Source organism: Apostichopus japonicus, chromosome 8, assembly GCF_037975245.1.
Source record: "Apostichopus japonicus isolate 1M-3 chromosome 8, ASM3797524v1, whole genome shotgun sequence".
NCBI lineage: Eukaryota > Metazoa > Echinodermata > Holothuroidea > Aspidochirotida > Stichopodidae > Apostichopus > Apostichopus japonicus.
Genome location: NC_092568.1, coordinates 38,561,511 through 38,573,334, shown reverse-complemented (window position 1 = coordinate 38,573,334; position 11,824 = coordinate 38,561,511).

Below are 11,824 nucleotides of genomic sequence, written 5' to 3'. Positions count from 1 at the left end.
TTTCTCCAACATTTCGGTCTAATTAAAATCAGCATGATGGGCAGACGGTTGAGCTTTGTGCCCTATGTATCTAGTTAAGGGCCTAACGTAAGATTGTTCATCATTTTCGAACATGCTATGATGGGTTTTTTTTATTCTCTTGTTAATGTGAACATTAACAACAATTTCTTAGATCCTTTATATCCTAATGATAGTATATTTTAACAAAATGTGCACAACTCAGCTGTGTATTAACAATTTTCCTACCCTTTGTGGTTTTACTGGCTATTTACTTTTCTCTGCATTCTAGCAAACAACCATACACTGCCGCCTACTATGGCCATTCTTGGGAGGCAACATTTTAAATGAAGTGACATTTTGCTGCAAAAAGCAGAAAGTTATGAGAAAATTAAGTGAGTCAGCTGAATAAACTTGATTAAACTTTCTTGCCACAAACCTTTTTGCCTGTTCAATATCATTTTTGTCAATGTTGATACAAAATTTATATATTTCCAATTTGCAGTTTGAATAATTTTGCATTAGCCGTTGTTTGAAGTTGTGTTGGCCCATGTTGCTAATATAAAGTTAACTTGTTATTGCTATTGTTCTTGGCTGAATTTGTTTAGCTAAGAGTATTTAAGGCTACATTTTGTTTCGTCTAAAATTATGCTCACTGTTTGGGTTCCTGTCTTTAGGATAATATGGTTAGGCTACTGTAGTGTACGCCTATTATGTGTACGCGGGTAAAGTCATGTGTACGCATGACTTTAAGTTAGTAATTTTAATAGCATTAATGAGGAAAGAGAGGCTATTAACGTATGAAGTTTTACTTGTAATTGTTGGATGTTTTGTCTCTTCTTGGCACGAACCTTTTTGCCTGTTTACTTTCATTTTTGTCAATGTTGATACCAAATTTATTTATTTCCAATTTGCAGTTTGGATAATTTTGCATCATAACCGTTGTTTGAAGTTGTGTTGGCACATGTTTCCAATATATAGATTATTTGTTATTGCTATTGTTCTGGGCTGAATTTGTTTAGCTAAGGGTATTAAAGGCTACATTTTGTTTCGTCTAAAATTATGCTCACTGTCTGGGTTCCTATCGTTAGGATTATATGGTTAGGCTACTGCAGTGTTCGCCTTTTATGTGTACGCGTGTAAAGTCATGTGTACGCAAGACCTTAAGTTAGTAATTTTAATAGCATTAAGGAGGAAAGAGAGACTATTTACGTATGAATTTAACTTGTAATTGTTGGATGTTTTGTCTCTTCTTGGCACGAACCTTTTTGCCTGTTTACTTTCATTTTTGTCAATGTTGATACCAAATTTATTTATTTCCAATTTGCAGTTTGGATAATTTTGCATCATAACCGTTGTTTGAAGTTGTGTTCGCACATGTTGCCAATATAGGGCCTATAGTTTATTTGTTATTGCAATTGTTCTGGGCTGAATTTGTTTAGCTAAGAGTATTTAAGGCTACATTTTGTTTCGTATAAAATTATGCTCTCTGTTTGGGTTCCTGTCTTTAGGATTATATGGTTAGGCTACTGCAGTGTACGCCTATTATTGCTTATCTAGTGTTAGCTTGTGTTTTATTGGATTTGGGCTCAGGTGTTGCTTTAGAACGTCCTTCATTGTGCATACAGCAGAGATGTTTTTTTTGTGCAGGGCTGGGGATGAAGGATCTGCCTAGCAAATTTGTTTTCCACTGTTTACATTTATAAGGTATAATGGTATTCAAGTGACATATTTTCTGGGTTGAGGCTAGTTATAGTTTTGACCAGAGTATAAAGTTTTGTCATTTTCATCTTTTCTTTGTCTACAGCATATCGTCTTCCATACAGACAGTCGAAGATTACTTTTCGGTCCTTGTTGTGGTGAGGAAATTGTTTCGGTGAGAATTTGTGTGAAATTTGGTTGTCTCTTTGTCATATGGCATGGGGTTTCATATGATTTCAAGATTAATACTTAGGTTTTGGGAGCATGGCTTTAAGTTAGTAATTTTAATAGCATTCTAGGTCGATATGGACCCAAATAATCATTGAATTCAAAAAAAAAAATAGAACTCAGCCATCTTACATCCTACAACATTCATTTAGGTATTGAAATGTAGCTAAGACCATGCGTTTGTGTAGAAAACATATAAAAAGGGGGTTACTGTGATTGTTTTTAGTGGCTGAGGCTCAAATGTCAAAGGTCAATCTAAAAATGACGTAATTTGGGTAAAAAGCGATATTTGCATCAAGAAAATCGTGACAGAAAATAAAAGTTGAACCGCCCCCCCCCCCCATTATATTTGGAATAGATCCTAACATGTTTTGAACATATTCTGAGCATTTCAGCAATATATCTATAGAGGGTTCTGTGAAAATGCAAATTTCCTCAAAATTTCCTGTAATTTGACACCAAAATCGGCCAATTCGTTCATTTTTTGAAAAAAAAATTATCGCTCCCGAACGCTACATCCTAGGTACGTGATATTTTCTTCTTTTGTTAGATATTTAGGCAACTGCCACATTTGTAATTGATAGTTATGACATAGCGCCCTCGCATACCTTTGTGTTTTGATCGCATCCGCAGCTGTTGCGTCATACTGTGCACGTACACTTGCAAATACCGTGTATACAAGTGTACCACGCACTGTACGCAGCTAGCCCACATTTACGGCCCAAGAGGTCTTAGAGATGTGGGACGATTGGTCCGATACTATAGATGATGAGGACCAGGACGTTCTGGTCGGACCAGTGTTTTAAGGTTCGGTCCTTTTTGAGGATCCAGAAATTGTAATTCAATAGCGTTGTTTACGACAAAGGCTAGGCTAGGCCTATCGTTATGCCAACGTTAGGCTGTAAATGTCGAATGTAAACAAAGAAAACAACATGTGTACTAAATATGAAATCAGTCATAACTATGTCAATCCTCAACATATTTCAGAAAAGCTGGTATTATCTGAAAGAACAACCCCAGAAAAACCTTTATCATATATGTTTAAGTCAATTTTGAAGTCATTAGTGATTTTATTGGGTATTTTGGTGTTTTCCATTAAACACAAAATTGCGTCCTAATTTGCATATTATAATTTGCATATAATTTGCATATTTTTTTATTTTTCAATTCCAAATTTTGTTCCCTATTGATCTAAATCAACTTCCTAATAGAGCAGTTGTCTCTAACCTTTATAAACCAGCCCTAACAAGATAAGTGCCCCAAATCCTAATTGTGTGCCCAACCCCCCATGCGGAAAAGAGGGAGGAAATAGAGGCTATTTTGGTATGAAGTTTTACTTGTAATTGTTGGATGTTTTGTCTCTTATTCAAGTGTAATTTATTCAAGATTATTTACTTGCCAACATGTCGAGAGCCAATGACGTTTATCAAAGGCATGTAATGATTCAATTGTGTTCTTTTTAGGTCTTTACAATGTTGTTCTTTTGTGGTCTGTTGTCATGGAAGTGCGATAGTGATGCACTTATTAATTACAAGCTGTTTGTGGATGACAGGTTTGATTTAAAGAGAGGATATCGGGTTACAACTGGTATTAACAATTTAAGAGGGGAGTGGTTATTTAATATCAGAAATTTGTTAAATTAGGTGTTCGGATTTGGTGTTTGAGCTTATGTGTTTTCTGGGGAATTAAGATTAGGCGTTGCCATTGTATTTTTTGCTATCATTTCCTTTCTTTGTTAAGGTTAAGAATTGTATTAGTTTTGATTATCTTTCATTTAATCGTTGTCACCATATTGTCAGCGTTTTAAGGAGCAAAACAAATATTGCTATCTCTTTTTCAATGGCAAATACCCTTACAGGTAAATGAACCAAACAACATACAAACAAAGAATACAAACAAATCAGAAAACCAATCAGAAACATGCACATTTTTTACAAGTTTAGAATAGGTAACAGATCAGATCAAATTACTTTTTTTAACTTTATTTAGACAACACACTCATGTTCTTCAGCACTGGAAGTATCGTTTTAAATAAAACAAACAAACAAGAAAATCAGACATGAGAACATAAGTAATTTAAAAACATTTCAGATTACAGAAACAAGTCAGCTTTAAATTTCTTTACGTTGAAGGTTCTATAAGCTGGCATCAAAATCTTGTTCTTCTACCTTGGAAGTAACATTTAAAATAGGATCAGGGGCTTACTGAGGTATTAAGAAGATAATGCTGGACATATAACATAGGTGAGAAACTAAAGAAAACATTAACAATCACAAGGATATGCCTTAAGTTTAAACTCATACATGCTGATGTAGGCATCGCAGTACCTTCTACTCATAATAAGCCTTTTGAATTAACGTACTCCTTGCAAAGTTGTTTAGTGAATCTTCAATTACCTATGGCCAATGCTTGGCACATGAAATATGATTGAAATTATACTAGCTACCATCAATTAACATGCTAGCTATTTCCTCATTCATGTCATCCTGTTACTGCCATGAAGGTTGTATAGGGTTAAACATGCAATATGAATAAATATTGAACCACTTTCTGTACGTCATTTCCTTGACCGACAACAGAAGAGAGGTTGTGATAAGTGTCATAATACCATAAAATCGGAACATGTTACCATTGAAACTAAAGTGATGTTGCTCTCTTTTTACATATTGCGAATAAACTATGACTAATAAATGCTTTTAAAATTGTCAGTATTTTCCTCAAAGTAGACAAATATTTTTTGGACTAAAGCACTACTTCAACATTTCTAACAGTAAGTGGGACTCTCTCTTCTCTTAAAAAAATTTCAGCGTCTTCATACAAAGTTCTTTTTCTCTGGAATTTCCAGAGCAAGCATATATCATATAGGCCAACAAAAGTTACTTTATTTTATTCCAGAATTGTATCTCATTCTATGACTTTTTCACCGATTTATGTCCAATTTGGGCCAAATCGGGCTGAAACACAGTTGTCGCAAGCCTTTTTTGCACCCGCTCCAAAACTTGTTTGTAGGGAACTTTTGCCCACGTTTCCCTATTTGTGATGATTAAGCCCCGCCTCCAAGTCTGGGTTGTAGCAGATTGGCTATGACTCATGGCAGCTACACGTTAGATATACGAAAATGGCTACCCTCGCGACCATTTTTTCTCTACTGTTGTTAAGTACGTGGCTGGTACGTGGCTCAATGCTACGTAGTGCATTTAATGTATATTAGGCCTTCGTCTGTTTATAGCTGCATAATTTTAGTAATATCCATTCCAGGATTGTACTGGTGTTTGGGTAGCTTTTCAGAGCAAGGGTCATGATAAGTTTGTTTGATTGCCCTTGATTGTCCATCAGGTTTTTTTGTATAATTACGTATAGGCCTACACATTGTTGCACTGTCGAAGGCTACTTAGGCCTAGTGCATCCTATATTAGGCCTTCATTTAGTAATAGCCACATAATCATTGTACTGGTGTTCAGGCAGCTTTTGGGCTAGGGTAAGTTTGTTTGATTGCCTTACAGTGTGTATTAATTAAGTTTAGTTTCCAACTTATATACATATTAACTGTGACTCCATAATTTGAACATAATGTAAATGGGATAATACAACAACTATCCATTTGGAATAGAGTGTATATTGTGCATTTCTAGAATGAAGCATCATTATGAATTAACAGCTTGTTTGGTATATTTCTAACCGCCCCCCCCCCCAAAAAAAGGAATTAAAAACAAAAATAATAATCTATCACATTTTATTTTCACTGGAGTATGTATAAAAGAGAAGCCGGCCATAGCATCAAAACTTTCATTAGACTAAAAATTGTATAAGGTTATGTTTTATCTATAAGGATATAAGATGTATAACTATAAGGTTATAAGAAGTATGTTTAGCTTTCTTTTGAACCTGTGATGTTTGACATCATATATACAAAGAATTAAAAGAAAATAATAAAATGGAGAGGAACTGGGGTGGCTATTAGGGGAGGAGGAGGCAACCCATCACTTTCAATTAAAAACTTGTAATTTACATTATTTTTTCAAAGTCATAAATCCATGAAATCTTCATGTCAGAAAAAAAAAGAGATGAAAAAACGTGGGTTGTTTTGATACTTGGAAGTGGACACAGTTTTGATGGTAGTCACCACTACAGTCTACAGTAGCATACAGTAGGTCGATAGGCCTAGCTTTCTCAAGGCGGGCATCAAGAATATTGGTCGAGTAGTTCGCCTCTTCTTTGGCCGTTGTCATTGACGTCAAACTATATAACCAAAAAGTCCAACAGAGACTGAGCCAAGATGAAGGATACCACATAAAAAAACAAGTTCTTAAATTTTCTATGACATTACTCTACCTTGCAACGCCGTTATCTCTACAAACAGGCAATGAGCGCTACACTCGCAGGATGAAGTGTAACCTGCAGAGACTATTCGTGGCAAAGTAGCGTAAATGCAAGTTCTCTCTATGTAGTACCATGAATCCATGATTGATATTGATAATTTTAGAGACAGAGCAAAGATATGAAACTAGGAATCAAAATTAGAACTTCCAGTATTGAGATACTGCGTCATTGATGTTCTTGTTCATGTAAGCTATTATATTTTCCGGTCTCCATTAAAGAACACAAAATGCTGGCCATTAATGAGTTTTCCACAAAAAAAAACACATCTATTTCTGTGTGTAAAAGCTGTTAGTTGACTCAGTGAAAACATATTGCAGAATGTACTCATTTAATAAGGCTATTACATGAGTCTGAAGTCTCACAATCACCTCAAGATGAAAGTTATTTTAAACCAATTGGTTTTAAGGAGCAATCATTTAACTGTAAAGAAATTGTTTTGTTTTTTATATAAATCCAATATTTGGTTAAGACATGATCGTCAAAATTTTGATTTGTCACATATACTGAAGGCTATTAAAGTGATAACATATTGGTGGCGGGTTGAAGAATGAAGCGCAAACTATTAAAGTGGTAACCGTATTGATTGTGGGTTGTCGCATATACCGCAGTTCATTAAAGTGATAAACATTTTAGGGGTGGATTGTTACAAAACCTGCGATTATTAAAGTGAATTACGTATTGTGTGGCGTTGTCGCGTAACCTACGACTATCAAAGTGATTTACATGATGGTGTTGCGTCATCGCATAAACTAGAGACTATTAACGTGATTTACATATTGGTGTTGCGTTATCGCATAACTACAGACTATTAACGTGATTTACTTGCATATATATTGGTGTTGCGTTATTGCATACACTGCAGACTATTCACGTCATGTGCAGATTGGTGGAGAGTTGTCGCATAAACGTTTTGATAAAATAAACATTTGATAACAAATTTCTACCAGCTAATATTGTTTTTGTAGTATATACGGTATCAATCTATCAACAAGTCCTGAGACTGTGATTGATACTTCCATTTAATTATGTACAAATGTAAGGAAATGTATTTGTGTAGTCAACTTTAACATATATGTTAATATGATCGACATCCCTTATCATATTATGAAAGATAAACTACTGGTCTATTTCAAGCAAAAAATGCAGCATTCAGAGACGTTAACAATCGCAGTTGTGTCAAGCATTATAATAATAATAGTAATAATAATAATCAGCAGTTATTTCTACCACGCTTAAGCTACCGCAAATGTGGGAGAGAACTCGAAAGGGCTTATAAATTACAACTTACACGTCGGGTGGCCTCCAATTCATCAATTTAGCTCAAATTTGGAATCTTTTGCACTTTAGAAAGTCATTTCAGATGTGGAAAGCGTAGATTGCTCTTGGATGAAAATACCATCTACTATGACCCGGTTGGGTATCGAACCCGGAACCTCCAGATTGCTAAGCCTCATTTCTTCAAATGCAACTGCCTTTATACATTCGGTCACGGCACCGGTTCAGTTGAGCTTCTGTATCAGTTTTACAAACGATTCAGTATTGCTTATCAGTAGTGGCTGAAGCCAGTCGGAGTATATAGCATGCAATTAGCCTATCTCATTTGCTGTACAGCGTCTATTAAAAACAAAACCTCTTTTACTCCTCTGTCAAGATTTCAACGTGGCGCTGCACAGTGGCGACATCCTGTTAGCAAAACTCGGTGTTCAACTCACATTTTATCATGGATATTTGTCGTTTTAATATTTTGTTTGGTGGTAGGTGTTGTTATATGTTCAAAGTGGTGTATTTTGTGTTCTTTATCGTGCTTTTGACTCTCCCTGGAGCCTTTTCTAATGATGTTGGTCTTGTATCGAGGCTTACTTACAGCGCTCCTGAACTCATACGGCTACAGCCTAAGCGGATGCTTAGGCCATTTTAATACGACTATTACCCAAAGGACATAAAGAAGCGTAAAAGAGGTAGGAAAGGTGGAGTACGAGCTCGTTTAAGACGTGTAAGGCATAACACCCCTCTACCCTGTATTATACTTAGGAACGTTAGATCCCTTCAGAATAAAATTGACGAACTTTCAATCTCAACGCGAGGTAAGCATGAGTTCCGCGAATCCAATGTCATGTGTTTTACTGAGAACATACCCGACAGTGCAGTTGACATTGATAGTTTCACTTTTATCAGGGCGGATCGTTCTCATAACTCCGGAAATCTAAGGGAGGTGGTGTTTGTCTTTATTTTAATAAGAACTGGTGCAATAATATAATATCTATCTATCTATCTATCTATCTATCTATCTATCTATCTATCTATCTATCTATCTATCTATCTATCTATCTATCTATCTATCTATCTATCTATCTATCTATCTATCTATCTATCTATCTATCTATCTATCTATCTATCTATCTATCTATCTATCTATCTATCTATCTATCTATCTATCTATCTATCTATCTATCTATCTATCTATCTATCTATCTATCTATCTATCTATCTATCTATCTATCTATCTATCTATCTATCTATCTATCTATCTATCTATCTATCTATCTATCTATCTATCTATCTATCTATCTATCTATCTATCTATCTATCTATCTATCTATCTATCTATCTATCTATCTATCTATCTATCTATCTATCTATCTATCTATCTATCTATCTATCTATCTATCTATCTATCTATCTATCTATCTATCTATCTATCTATCTATCTATCTATCTATCTATCTATCTATCTATCTATCTATCTATCTATCTATCTATCTATCTATCTACGACATTGTCTCTACGTGTTATCACGTTAATTGACCAACAGTAACTAGCAAAATATTTGTTTGTTAGCCTACAGATATGGCACGTTTTACCAAATGCATGGCAACTGCAGGGTGGGTGGTCACCTCCACAATTGCCACATTTTTTTCACCTTTTGGGTTGACCGGGTTAAACCATAATATTAAGAGATAATGTACTGCCCCCCCCCCCCCCAAAGAAAAAAAACTGTTTAAATTCTTCGTTGCATGACTCTGGTTTTCAAAAAAATTGTATATGTATTAGTTCATCCATAGAAGATGAGCAAAACATGTGGTATATAAATGAAATTGTCTTAGTTCTTACTTGTTCAAACTTACATTTTCATCAACAGAAAATTCAAAACAATTTTCTTTCTTGATATCATTTTATCAAAGGATTGCTTCGACAAGCAGCCGAGCGGAAAAAAAATTGAGCCCAATTTGATGCAAATAAGAAAGGTAAATTACTTTCTTCAATGTGTGGTTCATTGAGTGTTCAGGGGTGAATCTAGAGCTCTTGGTATGTGGGGGTAGTCCCCAAGAAAAATTAAAAAAAAATCTCTAAACGCCTTGAGATACAATATCAGGTTAATCTTTCCATTGGAACTTTTTAAGTAATTTGCAACATATTTCTAGGTTAATAGTATTTATATTGGTACCCCATCATAAAATGTTTGACTAAAAAATCTCCAATTTCATGGTACGAGGTGTTCTGTTCATCTCCATCCTCGGAGCAGAGTTTACCACCAACAAAAGATGCTCTGATCTAGCATGTAAAGCAATGCACTTACCAGACTGGTATTCACCGTAAGGAATTACAGCAAAGGATTGATGCACCCTCACCAGAGGGACATGGATGGACTTTATAATCACTTGGATGACAAAGCCACCGTGCCAAGATGTTTTGCTTCAGTACGTCAGCTGTAGCTGTAGGGTCAGCAAATGTCTTTAAGGGGATGTTCCTGTATGAATGCACAGCTGCCGTTTACAGACCTATGTAAATGTAGAAATTGCAGCAACTTCCAAGATGTTGAGGTTGTTGATGCAGGGGGAAGATGATTTGGAGGATGAACTGTGATGGTGTTATATCTTGGTCTGAAATTTTATTCAAGTTCGAAGTTTGTGAAGAGGATTAACTTTTCCCAAGTCATGTTGTCATTATTTGCTCCCTGGAGTTATAAGGAATCAGAAAACATGATCATATCAATAGGAGTAGTTATAACTAGATTACCCTTATACCTCGCAGACACCTAATGATAAATATCCACAGTTTCTTCAAGTCTCTCTCTCTTTTTCTGAGAGGGAGGGGGAAGAGATACTTAGTTTTGCAGAAGACTGTAGGAGTACTAAGGTAACGGATATAAACCCGCTATAACTTTATTTCACATCTACGATATGCCATGACGTCTCAGTTTGCCAACTTATATATTGATTTATACAAAAGAAATAGCTCACTGCAGTCGTGGGGCATTGGTATATCGCACTGTAACCAGGCATTTAGCAACATGTAAAGTAGAGGGGGAGGGGTCACATGTGTAAAACAGTTGGCATGGGGAGTGTAACAATTATGGAGAGGACTTTTTTATTATATGTGTATGTTTACTCATTCATGCACAGACGAAATGCATTCGAAACACAGAACAAATATTTTTTTTATTTATTACAGACCAAAGTATATCTGAGTTTAGTAAAAGTGGTACATATTTAAAATGAAACCCTTATTAAGTTATGTATGATAGTCCACAGGCCATATCACTTAAATATGTATGTTGTGTTAGTATGCTATTAATACTATTATGGTGCACACGAATAATTAAAAATAAATATTAAAATTAACAAAGGCTTCAAATATCCAAAAGACAGTTCTTAATCAAAGGGGCACATTTTATTTGCCAGTAGGTCACATTTGCTATTTTGAGAAAAAAGTGGGAGGGGCACGTGCCCCCCGGCTCCTACCCCATGCTTTGTTATTCCTTTTCACAACCCTTCATCTGCCCCTGCATGTGGTCTAACCATGGACTGTAACAAACCACACGCCATGTTAATGCAATAACTTCCATGATAGTGTGGTTACCAGTACCTTATTGTTTATACAAAGCATTTTAAAAATAGTGAAAACAAGCCAGGAATGGACATTTTAAATCGACCACGCAAAAGCCTCTACAATTATAACAGCTTCTAAGGTCAAAGGTTATGAAAAGGAAACCTATCTACACAAACATCTTTATACCGTCCTCCTTATCAACAGAATTATGTACCATAATTAAACAGGTTCATTCATCTGTGGGGAAGAATTAGGTCACTGTATATCAAATGTTTCTTTGGTGAGAATAAATGTTAAGTTGAAAACGGCAACAAGAAATATGTGTACTCTTTGTAATCAAAACGCTTACAAGACATCATTTAAGATTCATCCAGAGATGATTCCAAGAATAGGTAAGTCAAAACAAAAAAGTACCTATATGAATATTCAGTGTTCTGTACATTTTGTTCTCTTCCAAATTTTCCTATCACAATGGATAATGTGGATAAGTAGGTGGTGTTAAATAAACTAGGTAAAATTAAATTTCATTTGCATGCCTAAAGCAACCTTCCAGTGTAGAAGGATTTCCTACACTGGTGATAGCAGTGACCCATGAAGGTTGTTGTACTCACTTCTGAGAATTTCCGTACCAACTATATTTCAAGTTGGAATTGCTATTTTGTTGTAGATCAATTTGACATCCAACATT